Source organism: Tenrec ecaudatus, chromosome 12 (assembly GCF_050624435.1).
Source record: "Tenrec ecaudatus isolate mTenEca1 chromosome 12, mTenEca1.hap1, whole genome shotgun sequence".
Classification (NCBI taxonomy): domain Eukaryota; kingdom Metazoa; phylum Chordata; class Mammalia; order Afrosoricida; family Tenrecidae; genus Tenrec; species Tenrec ecaudatus.
Genome location: NC_134541.1, coordinates 117665311 through 117679583, shown reverse-complemented (window position 1 = coordinate 117679583; position 14273 = coordinate 117665311). Strand labels below are relative to the sequence as shown.

Genomic DNA, 14273 nt, shown 5'->3' with positions numbered 1-14273 from the left:
TGTTTCTAAGAAGCACTCTGGACATACTCCCAACACAGATTTGTTGTCCCTTTAGCAGTCCCTGGGGCTTTCATTGTTCTTCATCAGCACTACAATCCAAGTGTGATCCCAGCCCCGCCTCCACATCGTCCTCGTTCAACGTTGAACTTTCACATGAACATGAGGCAAGTGAAAACACTACAGCTTATAGGTCAGGCACATCCTAGTCCTCAAAGTGACATTCTGGCTTTTCCACACTCTAAAAGATCTTATGGAGCAGATTTACCCAAGGCAATGCATCGTTTGATCTCTTGACTGCTGCTTCCATGAGCATTGGCTGAGGAGCCCAGCAAGACAGAATCCTTGACAACTTCAATCTTTTCTGTATCTACCGTGATGTTACCTATTGGTCCAGTTGTGAGGATTCTGGTCTTCTTTATATTGCGTTGTAATCCATACTAAAGACCGTAATCCTTGGACTTCACCAGCCAGTGCTTTAAGTCCTCCTCACTTTCAGCAAGCAAGGCTGTGTCATCTGCGTACCTCAGGTTGTTAATAAGCCCTCCTCCAATTCTGATGCCACATTCTTCTTCATTTAATCCTGATCCTCAGATTATTTGCTCGACATACAGACTGAATAAGTTGAGTGAAAGGATACAACCCTGACACACATCATTCCTGATTTTAAACTGTGTAGTGTCCACCTGCTCTGTTCATACAACTATCTCTAGATCCATGTACAGGTTCCACATGAACACAATTAGCTGTTCTGGATGTCCCATTCTTCTCAAGACTACCCACAATTTGTTATGTTCCACACGACTTTGCATAGTCAATAAAACACAAGTAAGCATCTCTCTGATCTTTGATTTCAGCCAAATTCATTTGACATCAGCAATGTCATAATGTCCAGAGTACATTCTACCCGCAAGACAGAAACACCAACTACAATAATTAAAAAGGGTACGGTAATGATGCAAACACAGATATAGTCACCAATGATACAAAATCAAATATTCCCTAACAGAGAAATATCTGTAAAATAGCATTTGAAATCACTGGAAAGACTGGATTATTAACAAGTAGGGTGCTTACTCAAAGAGTTGGGAATATAAATATCACATGAGTAAGTAATTCCCTTACTTGGTATAAACTCTAGAGTTATAAAAGCCACAACACAAATATATACACACTCATGTTCATCATACAACTATTTACAATAGCAAAAAGATGAAAATCATCTAAATGACCATCAATGGAAGAATGGGTAGTTGTTTACATACACACAATGAAATACTGTGCAACATTAAAAATAAAGATGAATTTAAGAAGCGCACCTCATAGCATGCTGAGTCAATCACAGAAGGACAAACATTTTATGAGACCACTATTGTAAAATGGTTTTCAGATCAACAGAAACACTCTTAGATGGCTACATGGGGTGGAGGTGGAAGAGAGCACATTTCTGGTTAAAGGGTAGACATGTGTTAACCTGGGTGACGGGGAAGGCAAGATACAATAGGAGGGAGGTTGAAAAAAAATTACGGAGGTTAGGGATAGACACTAGAAAGAGTTTAAGAATTAAAGGCAAAAAAAGGCAAATAGGCAAAAACTATATATACAAATGAGCGATAGTGCTGTTCTACAAGTACATGCTTGGGTAGACATGCACGATGAACAGGTGTGGGGTGGAGAATGTGGTAGTTACATAATTTATCAATTTGAGAGGATTGAGAGTGAAGGGGTGGAGTCTAGCCTATCTATCAGGTTGTAGTTTGAGGACCTCATTTGGAGGCACTAAGGAGATAAATAGCTTGCTAGAGGTGGGGCACTCAGTCCCTGTGAGACATTTTTGTTGACAAGTCAAATGGAAACAGGTTGATGGCAGCCAGAATCTCGGAGCTGGAGAAGCCACATGGTGACCCCTTGCCAGTGCTGAGATGCTTACACCACACCACTGGATCCACAAGGCTGTCTACCCACTGGCCTGTGATCGTCCTGCATTCGGCATCATTGCATGTGCTTTTTGAGCCTGAAAAGGAATTTATAGATTGGTATCAGACATAAGGGCTAATACCGGACTTAAGGACTTGATCTGGACTGGGCTGGGTTGTATTCTCAATATTCAATTGCTCTTGTATATAAAGCTCTTTCTTATACACGAGTGTCTATGAATTTGTTTTTCTAGTCTACCCAGAGTACCACAGAGCGTATGTACATACAAACACACACACACACACACACACACACACACACACACACACACACTTGACAGAGGATATCTGTAGATACCTTTGCAACAATATATCCATGAATGTGGTACTGCGTATAAGGGATACATTTATATTCGGTTCCTACTTTGGAGAACAGTAACTGGGATCTTAGAAGTTCTTGAGCAGCCACCTGAGGTGCAAATATTGATATCTCCCTGACCAGAGAAAAGATGATTAATGCAATTCAAAGGCTTGTGGAAACAATTTGTCCAATGGATCATGTAAATAATCTCCAAGACTCTGAGACCAGAACTAGGTCATGAATGGCAACCACTACCTTACTCTGAAAGGATTACATTAGAAGTTCCTGGAGAGGTGTGGAACCGAACCCCAAATCATAAAAGAGATGGGTGTACTGGTCAGATAAACTGCTGGGATCCCCGAGATGATGGGTCGTTAATTAACCTGCGAGTCTGGAAGTGAACTCACCCTGCGCTAGAACAGTCAACCTGGTAAGAGCAACAGGACAGCATGTACTCCAGGGCAGAGGCTGGAGAGGAGGCGTGCACACAGGAAACACGAGAGGAAGAAGGTACACTGAGGGAACTGAAAAAGACTCGTTCAACCAAGATGTGCGTGAATCACTCAATGTAGAAGTGAGGATCTGATCTGTAAACCACCTAGTTTACAGTAGAAAATTTGAGAAAGAAAATACCACTGTAATGGTATCTTCTGCCCAGCAGATCTACGTGTTTAAAGTTCCAGGTCAATTGAGCGCCGAGCCGTTTTTTGTTTTGTTTTGATTTTTTATGATGAAATTAAAGGAAAGATTAAAAAGTTTAAAAGAGGAAAGTAGAATGAAGAAGGAAATAGAATTTATTTAGACCAAAAGCCTTATGATAATGTACATGGCATTAAAACATGTTAGATATTTTCCACAGACAAAGCACAGGTCAGGAGAGTATAAATGGCAACTTAATTAAAAAAGAAATACAAACAACTCTGCTTCATTTTATGAATCATGAAGGTATCTAAGAGGCCAGATAAAGAGTGTTTCGAAAATTGGAGATATTTAAGATGCCAGGAATATATTAAACAATCTGTCTTTTGTGATTTTCAAAGATCATGAACATTGTAGAATGGAAAAAGAAACCATGTTCTCACAACATGCACTCATCATAGATGCAGAAGGATGCTGACTGGAGCATAAGCATGTAAGAAAATGAAATACGTCACTTTTATCACCTTTAGAAAAATAAGGTTTTAGAAAGAGAAACATTTTAATGAAGTACAATTCCTATAAGAATGTTAAGTTCAGTGAAAACCAGAACTTGATGGGTCTCGCAAATTTCCCACATTTGACCAGAGGTAGTCTTATCACTTTTATATAGCTTTTTATTAGAAATATTTGAGCTATTCTTCTCTGACAGGTTGGGCTTTATATAGCTTCCGGCTTTCAATAGTTTTACTACATAATGAAAAATCAGTTTAGAAGGGAAACACCTAAAACAATAAGTTTTTAGATATTCAAATTAAAGACAAAAAACTAAATCCACTGCTGTCGAGTCAGTTCGAACTCAGACATATGGCTGTAGAGGACAGAGGAACACTGCCCCAAAGACTTCCTAGGCTGTCCTTTGTACGGAAGCAGACAGCAACCCAGGGCTTTACCCACTGGGCCACCACGGTTCCTCTTCTGATATTAGGAGTGTATTTATGTGCTTCAGATGATAAGCTCCTCCAGTGTAAATTTCAATACTGCTAAAAGGATTACAATCAAGTAAAAATAACTTCTTAACACAGCAGATAAAAAGCCAATCACATCAGGGAGCGTTTTATTTGTATGTATCAATACAAGGGGCTTCAAAATGTTTGTGGAAAATGGAATTAAATAAGATTCACAATAGAAACTTTATTTCTTAATATAACCTCCATCAACTTCAAGACTCTATGGTAAGCAACTAAATCTGCCATTTAGTTCGGTGCAAAAGAAAAGAGGTTCCTGAGAATTTAACCTTGCAAGATTTGAAAATACAAACCACTCTCTGGTGTCTAGTCAATTCTAACTCATAGCGGCCCTATAAGACAAGAGTAGAGCAGCCCTTGCGGGTTATCAAGACTGAATCTTTATAGTAGAAAGTCCGATTTCTTCCAAGAAGCAGCGAGGGATTCTGAACTGCAGACCACAGTGTAACCCAGTGTAAGATGGATGTCTAATGATTGATTTCTCAGTAAGATACTCACAAAATGTCTCACTTGATAAGGGAATAAGCAGAACATGGCCGTGATGGAGGACTCCAATATGGCTTTCCTGGGTGTTTTCCTGCTAAAGCTTTAGCTAACTTTCTCAGAACACTCATAATCAACAGATGTCCCTCTAGAAAGTCAACAAGCAAAACGCCCTTCACTGGTGTGCTCTTCCTTTGACTGGGCCCCTTCTGCCTCTCTGTTGCCACAGCTTTGCCTTCAGGATCCTGATGGCCTGGTTAAACACTCCACTGAAGGATCTGTGCTTGCTTGCAGCTGATCTGGGCTTTGGCATCCATTGAGAGGAAAATCTGCAAAATTTCAATTTTTTAGTAAGAATTGTGTAAGCTGAACAAATTGAACTTTCTAATGGTGATGGCGTTGTTTCCTCTTCAATTAGGGTACAAACAAGATTGTTTCTTCACAAACTGACGTGAATGATTTGCTGCTACTAGCCTCATTTTCAGCATTTTCTTATCCCTTGTTTTAAACAAGCAAATTTGTAAACTGCTCATTTCTTGGGGGGGGGGGGGTCACGGTCCCCATAACCTTTTTCAAGGATTTCCTCATTCTTCCACTTAACCTTTACCATAAGTTTGCATGTTTGGTTTTGCTTCAATCTTAGCAGAATTCATTTTGCTCTGATAAGGATTATTTTAAAATGTGTATCATTAAAAAAAATGTGTATCATCTTTCTTAATGCTAAAACTAGATCTTAATCAAACATGTTATAGCAAGTTATACTCACTGCCACCAAGTCAATTCTGATGAGTAACGACCCTCTAAGACAGGGCAGAGCTGCCCTGGTGGGTTTCTGTGACTGTCACTCTTTACAAGAGCAGAAAGTCTCACCTTTCTCCCGTTATCACAAATGTAATATGAGTTCGTTTGCATGCCTTCCCCCCCCCAAAGAATGCCTGAACAATTGCCTTTTGGTCCATGTACAGGTTCCACATGAACACAATAGAATTCCCATTATTCTAATTTCTATCCAATTATGATCCACACAGTCAAATGCCTTTGCAGTCAACAAAACACAAGTAAACAAAAGAAAAATATATGAGTTTTTTCATAATACATTTTCCTGAATGTTTTGAAGACGCTTCGTATAAAATACACGTATGATTATATAAAGCATTTTACAATCTTAAGTTTTTAGTTCTCAATTAAGTAAAATAGTAAGACTCAATGTTATACCTCTTCCTTGACAATAATTATTCTTAGTTGTATTCAAGAAATTTAGGAAATATTGTCTTTTCTACAATGTGTGGATATTCTGAAAACTAGAGTATGAAAAGTGAAATTGCCAGTAATTTAGTTGAGATAAAAAAGATGAGTCTTTGTATTCTGTTACTCAAACAACACTTCTATTTATTTATTTGGGGTGGATTGCACATTTATTTCACAATGCAGTTTTACACAATGCTGAGAGCACTTTTCTTCATATTTTACAGGAGAGCTTAAAACAATATGGACTTTGAATCAATGGTCATCCCAGAACACAGCCAGATCTAACCTAAGAAGCATGACAAGTTGTTCAAAGCTTAAAGGCTTAATGGCAATAATCAAAGGAGGCAGAGTTGGGTTTACTTTACATAACTGACTGGAAAATACATTCAAAACACAGCCGACGCACTTTAATACGGCCTCATGCGCCCAGAGGGAGGGGGCGCCCAGCTGGGAGGGGTGATTGCTATGTCCAGATAATCCCCTATTTGGAACTTCTGTGACTGCAGGGTCATGGAGTCGTCGGTCCCCTTCGTGCCCGACATGGTGCTGCCAATCTCCTTGACTCGATAGCCAGGTCTTTTCAGATCTGTAAAAACAATCGCAAAATTGAAGTGCGTGCCCTTCTTTCTAGCTTCTGGGTAAACTTCCTTTACTAAACTTGTCAGTTCCTTCAAGGTTGCATCCATCCAAGTGTAGATCTGCAGCTCGCTGGACGGCACGTTTCCGCGGGAGAACTCGTCCATTCGGTGGTGGCGGCCGTTATTGGTGAAGACCCGCAGCAGCAGCAGCAGCAGAAGCGGGCACGTCTTCCCCCGGTTGATCGGATTCTCCGGTTCCTTCTTAATTTCCTCCTGGGTGACGCGCGACTCCACTGCCATCTTCCTCCTCCGGCCCGAGAGACGCTCGCTCTGAACTCCGACCTCCTCCCACTTCTATTTATTTTTAAAATTTTTTAATCATCTTATTGGGGGCTCATACAACTCTTATCACAATCCATCCATCAACTGAATCAGGCCTGTTTGTACATATGTTGCTCTCATTCTCTTCTAGACATTTGCTTTATTGAGCCCTTGGCATCAGCTCTCTCCCTCACAACCCTCTTACTCCGATAGCTTGTACACCGTTAGTGTTTTCATCTCTCACACCAACCGCTGTCTCTATTCCCCCGTTTTCTGTGGTTCTTCCCCCTGCAGAGGGGTGTATGGTTATGTGTTGATCATTGCGATCAGTTCCCCCTTCCCCCCTACCCTTCTGGTGTCACTATTCCCACTCCTGTTCCTGGATTCTCTGGGTCATGTGCTCCTATCCCTTTCTGTACCTGTGTACATGTTCCGATGGAGTCGGAATTGAGAAGCAGCACTGGGGAGATGGTAGTGGGGGGTGAGGAAGCCTCAAGGAACCAGAGGACTAGAGTGTGTTTCATCAAGGCTTTACTGCACCCTACTGATTCATCCCTTCCCTGCCTGTGGCCCCTCTGTGGGGAGATTGTTCTCTACTTTTTTTTATTAGGCTTCATAATTCATTGCATGACCACAGAGAACGCACAGACAATTCTCACAAGAGAATTTATTAAGGAAGAGAGCTTATTACGGAAGTTAACAGGTTACAATGCAGGTGAGAATGCTCGGGATACAGTAGTTCTATCAGTACAAGCTACAAAGTGCTTTCAGGGCTGCTAATAAATACTCAGAACATATGCTATTATGTGGCAAGCCTCAACCTAAAGGCATTCACCAGCTCTAGCTCCCCTAATTGAGTACCCAGAGGCACCCCATTGCATAAGCTAGGTTCTTGTCCCCAAACCCTCAGTTTTAATTGCTCTGTAGTCTATGAAGTCCACCACTCTGTCTCATACCCTGGCTTTTGGCTCTGTTGCTGTTGCTGCTCCTCTGCTGTCCCAGCTATCTTCTGGATCAAGGAGGCCACAGTATGGGGATCTAGTGGTCCAGAGGATGCACTCCAGTCCTGGCTCTGGCTGGTAGAGAGAAGACCCCTCCTGCTTCTCAGAGGCTCAGCTTCTACCCTACAGGATGGCACTCCAATGAACCCTGTTAACTATATTACAGGTGAATCCTATCAGTGTCTTCCCTCCACCTTTGTACCCAGAACCATGCAGGAAAAGGTCACTTGATGGGAATTATAGACTTTGGCAAGAAAAGCAACATTTAATAATTCACTGCCCATGTAGTTTTATTGATCGTCAACTTGTACATAGTGTTGGTGTTTTTTTAATGATAAAAGACATACAACTCCTAAAACGATGAGTATAATTTAGGAAAAGTGTTGAAACCAGCAATTTGGAACTTTAATAATACAAAGACTTCACAAAAAATTATAGACTTTAAGAAATGAAAAGTCTCTTTTAAAATAATTGATTAATTAATTAAAAATAAAATAAATGTTAATTACTATATGGTGTTAACCCATAAAAAGTTAACCTTTTTAGGTTTTATTATAATAAATTTTACTTTTAAAATAAAACAAAACAAAAAGAACTGAAACTCTATCCAGGCGCTATTCCCAAAGGTATGGTTAAGTAGTCTAAATAAAATGTGCAGCAAATATTGTCTGAGACCACTACTGTAAGAATAAACATCCAGATGAAGGCAGGCTTCTGCTCTCAAGTTATTAACTTTTAATCCAGACTCCAAGAGACAAGGTAGAGAGTCTGGCTAGAGCCCGTGAACCAGATTTCACCCTCTTTATGTGCTCACCTTAAAAAACCACTCAGACAGGGGAGACCTCACCTCAACTGGGGTCAGGTTTTCAAAGTGGAGGAGAAGGAAGAGCATACAGTTGCTGCCACACAACACTGTGCCGAGGTCGCCCAAATCAACAGACCCTCCTACAGCAGTGATGAGAGAAACTACCGGAAATTCAGGTCGAAATTCAGGGAAGAGAACATGTATCAGAGAAGATGACATTTCTTGTGGGTGAAGGGAGACAGCGGATGGTGTAAGATATGGAAATAACAATCATTTATAATTTACCAGGGGTTGACAGGGGAGCGGGGAAAGAGGAGCTGATGCCAAGGGCACACATAGAAAGAAAATGTTTTGAAAATGATGGCAACATATGTACAAATGTGCTTGATAAAACAGATGTATGGATTGTTCTAAGAGCTGCAAGAGCCCCCAATAAAATGATTTATACAAAAAAATTAATTTCTGTTGGTGAGTAAACCAGGAGAAGCAAACCCTTATCAGGAAAAAACACTAAACATATAGAATCCAAGGGGAGAATACATGTTCTCACTGGACACTTTTGACCCAGTTTCTATGCAGCACTTGGTGACCAGGTCCTGTGCTATAGACTAGTGGGGCTTTAGACTCCGTCTTACGGAGGCACACATCATCATTCATTTGACCAACCACAAGGAAACTCCACTAAGCAAACTGGGCTTTAGCACAAACCTTTACCTTTACCTCAAACTCGCCTGCAGGAGACTTGTGGATGGACACACTCCCATGGACGTAAGGCTGTCCTCGTTTGAGAAGCAGCACATGGCTTTGCATCTGGGTTCCAATCTCTTGCTTTGAGGGTGCCCAGTGAATGGTGACCTGGGCTATATATTTACTAAATAAATTTACTTGATTTATTTACAAAATAAATGTCCTTGCTTTCTTAGGTCCATCCTTGGCGGTGTAGTGGTTGGATTTTAGTCTTCAAAGTCAGTAGCTCAAAACCACCAGACACTCCTCGGGAGAAAGACTGGGTTTTCTACTCCCATAAAACAGTTACAGTCTCAGAAACCCACAAGGGATTGCTATGAATAGCCATTTACTTGATGGCAATCAAGTGTTTTTGGTTTTTGCTTTCTAATGACATGAGTTAATCTTGTAGGCATGGTTCTGCCTTTGTGAATGAGTGTTATTGAAAGTTTCACGCTATCAACAGCCCCTCTATTGTTTGTGTAAATAGTGCCCAGTTGCTAAAGAGTTTAATCTGTTTAAGTCAACGATTCATGTATTGCAGTCTGAAGTTGGCCTATGCTTGTATAATTTCCTTTTATCGACAATGTTTTAAATTCTGTACACTAGCTAATTTAATGACACTATCAATAAAATTCCCTGAATGTTCTTTATCCTAAGATAGTGATGTCTCTAAAGTGAACCAGAGACATATATAAACCACGGAAACATGAACTGGTTTTGGGCATACATGTAATTCTAGCCTCAGTCTAAGGACAATTAGTTCTATCACACAATTCTACTTGACATGTGTCCTCATGAAGAGAGATCACTGAAGGTACGGGTGCTATAGCCAAATGTGGTGATGAAACCAGATGGTGCATGGCTTTCAGAAAGAATAAGGCCTGAGGTCTTACTTAAAAGCTTGTTTTAAAACAAGCAGCCAACTAAGTGAGGTGTCAAGTCCATGGAAGAAGCACACCAACCTGTGTGATCCAAGGATTGTAAGTAATAAAATCCAAATCCAAAAGAGGGAATGGTATCAGAACTTAAATAGAGTATCCCGTTTGCAGAAGGCTATACATGACAGTGGAAACCCAAAATGCACTTGCAGGGCCCCCATATAGATTAAGCTCTGGTGAGTGCCTTTTGACCACACAGTCAAGTGATGTGAATATCAGACAGATAGCACTGTAAGGTCAAGTGTAGCAGATGTGGTCACATAGATTAAAACATAATACTTTATCATTTGATCTCCCTTTTCACCTATGTTAAAGTTGTTTCAGTTTTTAATATTTTCTGCTTTCTTTTTGAGGAAAATTTTTCTATGCCTTGTCTAGTCATTATTGGTGGTTTTTGTTTTGTCTGATTTTCTGTATATGAAATCTGGGATAGGTAGATCTATAGAGACAGTAACTGGATTGATAACTGCCTACAGGCATGACAGGGGAGGAGGGAGGAAATGGGGAACTAACAATGAGTACAGATGTTCTGAAACTGACTGTGGTGATGATGGCACACATCTTAATATGACTGGACAATTACATCGCATGATACATAAGTACATGCCAATAAAACTATGAAAAACTCAGATTGTTACCCATGTTTTAGTTAAACAAGACAGCAAAGGAGTACAGAAAATTTCCTATGGAGGTAGATTAACAGACGGCAAGAGCTAGGGACGAGAAATCAATTAAGAATACAATTTTCTTGCCATTGAAGAAGTAGAGTAGGTAGGTGGTTTGGCAGTTTTCTATTGTCCAAACAGAATCTCAAGTCTGTTGGCTTAGAAAAACCCACTTTATCCTGAACTCTACTTCAAATCTCTTACTTCAAGGCACACTCTTAAAAAAAATTATCTTTGCTTATCATTCATAATAAATCTGAAGGAGCATAAATTTAAAAACTTGTTACTATTATAATTCTACCCCTTAGATATATAAAGTGAACACACACAAATAGACACATATACATATATAATGAAATTTCACATTGGAAAATATCTAATTTAATGGTATTAATTAGTTTACCTGTGTTGTTCAACTTCTATGGCTATCCATGTCCAAAGCTTTTACATCACCCCAAACTGACACTCTTCACCCAAAAAGCAATACTTGTCCATTGCACCATTCCTTTAGTCCCTGTTAACTTCTAATCTACTTTGTCTCTGTAAATTTGCCTATTTAATATTTCATATACATAGAATTACAGAATATTTGCTAAACTTATTTCACTTAGTCTAGTCTTTTCAAAATTTACTATATAAGAATATTTTTATACAACAGTTTAATTTGTCTTGAATGTTTCTCTAGAGCAGTGGTTCTCAACCTGTGGATTGCGACGCCTTTGGGGGGGGGGGTCGAACGACCCTTTCACAGGGGTTGCCCAATTCATCACAGTATCAAAATTACAGTGATGAAGTAGCAACAAAATTAATTTTATGGTTGGGGGTCACCACAACATGAGGAACTGCATTAAACGGTTGTGGCTTTAGGAAAGTTGAGAACCACTGATCAAGAGAGTTAAAACCTTGGCTAGATCAACAATGCTATCTCACAAACACTGTTTTCCAAAGTGACATATTCTTTACAAATAACTATTTTGGACAAAAAAATACCAAAAATCACTTTCTCTAAGAGGTTAGCAACTTAATCTTAAAAAACAAACAAAGAACACCCCCCTCTGTATTCCTATTATAGACCTTCTTTAACAATTTCTCTATGTATGATATAAAACTATATTTTAAAGATATATACTGTGAGGATAGTTTAGGGTGATTTTAAAAACTGAATTCCATTTTGATTCTGCGAATGCAAGAGTTTTTAAATGCTGCAATTTTAAAAACCTCTTAAGTTTTGAGATTTGCTACACAAAATACTTTAAACAAGATTCAACTACATTCCCCAATAGTTGGATTCCTCCCATTCTGTTTAGTAGGCAAGATCTTGAACAGCAGCTTGTATATCCAAATTATTTACATGTTTTCTCCCTGAATCCTCCCCTTTCAAAAGGGCACAGAGTTCATTTAACAACCAGTTATTATGTCCTTGTTTCATTGCTATATTTATTTGCCTTCTTTAATGAATGAGTCATTTCAAAATCAGTTTACAAAGTAATATTTGTTTCTACTATCTCTCATATGAAAATGGAAATTTAACATTTGCATTCTTTATCACTTCCTCTTCAGGTCACATCACCAAGTCACTGTAGGACATCCTAAATTATAAACAGAGGATTTTAAGGACCCAGTGCAAACTCCAGGCGTGGTTATCACAAATATAGACTATACCTATAAAAATTCATGGCTCAAACACTAGTTGAAATTTCAGAAACTACTTATTGGTGAAGTAGAGCAGAGAGAATCCAAAGTGAAAGCTTTCATGTCACCTTAGCCTGTGTACAGCAAAGGGTGCGGTTGCTACTCCCTAGCATTGAGTCAATCCTGACTCACAGAGTCAAACAGCCTTTAATTTAGGAAGGCAGATTTTTAAAAGGTAGGCAGGATTATATAGAATGAAATACTTGAAAGAAAGAAGATTCCTTAAGAGATTATAAAGGTCCTCAAAATGTAGTTCTAATAATTACAGATGCTGTCAAGAGAAGGAAGGAAGGCTCCAGAGGAAGTAGTATGGTAAAACAGGGACTCACCTGAAACGGCACACTATTAAAAAAAAATTAAGGCAGGGTAGTATAATGATCAGAGTAGGGGGCGTGAATCCAGCGCTGCTACCTTATAAATAAATGGCAGGCAAATCACTGCTCCTCTCTCAACATGCTTTATCGGCAAAATGGGAATAACGTTTTCCTTGTGGACAGTTTCAGGGATAAAAACAAACAAACAAACAAACAAGCAAGGAAAAAGCTCCATTGGGTAGAGTTTTCATATTATGAGTATTTTTCCCACAAGGCGAGCACGAATGGAATAAAAGATTTGACAAATGTAGTAAGTGGAATGGAGAGTACTTTGAAGGTGATAAGTTGTTTTGTAAAAAAAATTTAAATATATAGCTTTAGGGGGGGTACCCCCAAAGTATATTTATTAAGTAAAATTCAATGCTTTTAGCAGTTCTGTTTATTTTTAGGCTACACCTCACTTAGAAGATATATTCAGATTACTTTTCCAAAGTTACCTGAATTCCTTTTATCCTAACATTATCTACCAATTTGATATACAGCTTAGGATCCTTATTTTCAGTTTGTAGTTAAGATATTCTCATTTTCATTACTTTAAATAAAATCTAATTTTTAATACATAAAACATACAAACGGTCCAAGCAACACCTATATTCTGACTACTCTTCTCACTCTTATAATAGCTGTACTACCCTTCCTAGGAGAGAAAAATTTTGGTCATTTGTACAGAGACTAGAATGTATACTTCAGTAGTGGTGACATGTATTTTGCTACATCTATGACTTAAAAAGTACATAATACTTTAGATACACACAGTGTACTACTTACAACCTATGGTTAATGAAAAGTTAACAACTAAGAATTTCTGTAAGTTAGACTTTACATGTTTTATATTTAATGCTTTAATCATCAAATCATCCCTCTGAGGTATGTTCCTCAAGATCATGCTAGATAGAATACAAGACAGAAGGCTCCATGGTCAAATCATTTCACTACATTATGTCCTGAATACTAACTGATCAAAAATAACGTTGCACCATAAAAGGGGGCTACAGAATGTAAGCATTTTCTGGCTCACTTACCTGAGAGAGGTGTGATATTAGGAAAATTACTGTATCATAATTTTCCCTTTACTAATAAAAAGTTTAGTAAAGAAATATGAAGTAAATTTCTAATAAATATTCACAATATTATTTAGGTAAAATCAACTAACATACCCATCCACTGATTTCTTTCACTTCATCATTATAACTTTGGTAAGTGAGATTTCAAGAAGGTGGAATGAATCAATTTTTTCCATTCTTCTTCAATCCCAGAGATGGCCAAAACAATATTTAAAAAAAGACAAGGATATCACCAACAAAGAATCACTAGAGAATTTCTGGGCAGAAAAGAAGAGTCTTTGCAGCCTTTTCAGTGCAGTCTGGTGATGACCTTCTCACTCACCAGAGAAGTGGATGGGTTCTCAATTACAAAACAGAAAAACTTTAGTAAAACTCCATGCTCAGAAAGCAGGAGCAGAGCACAGCAGTGCCCCATGGGAGAAGAGATCTACACCCGT

The 14273-nt window shown here is 38.8% G+C and overlaps 1 protein-coding gene and 1 pseudogene across 1 annotated transcript in view; both read right to left on the bottom strand.

Annotated features, from left to right (window-relative positions):
- MOSMO (modulator of smoothened) overlaps positions 1-14273 on the bottom strand; it is a 75960-nt gene that overhangs the window by 33586 nt on the left and 28101 nt on the right. The window lies entirely within an intron of this gene.
- Positions 5880-9184, bottom strand: LOC142422254 (histone deacetylase complex subunit SAP18 pseudogene; annotated as a pseudogene).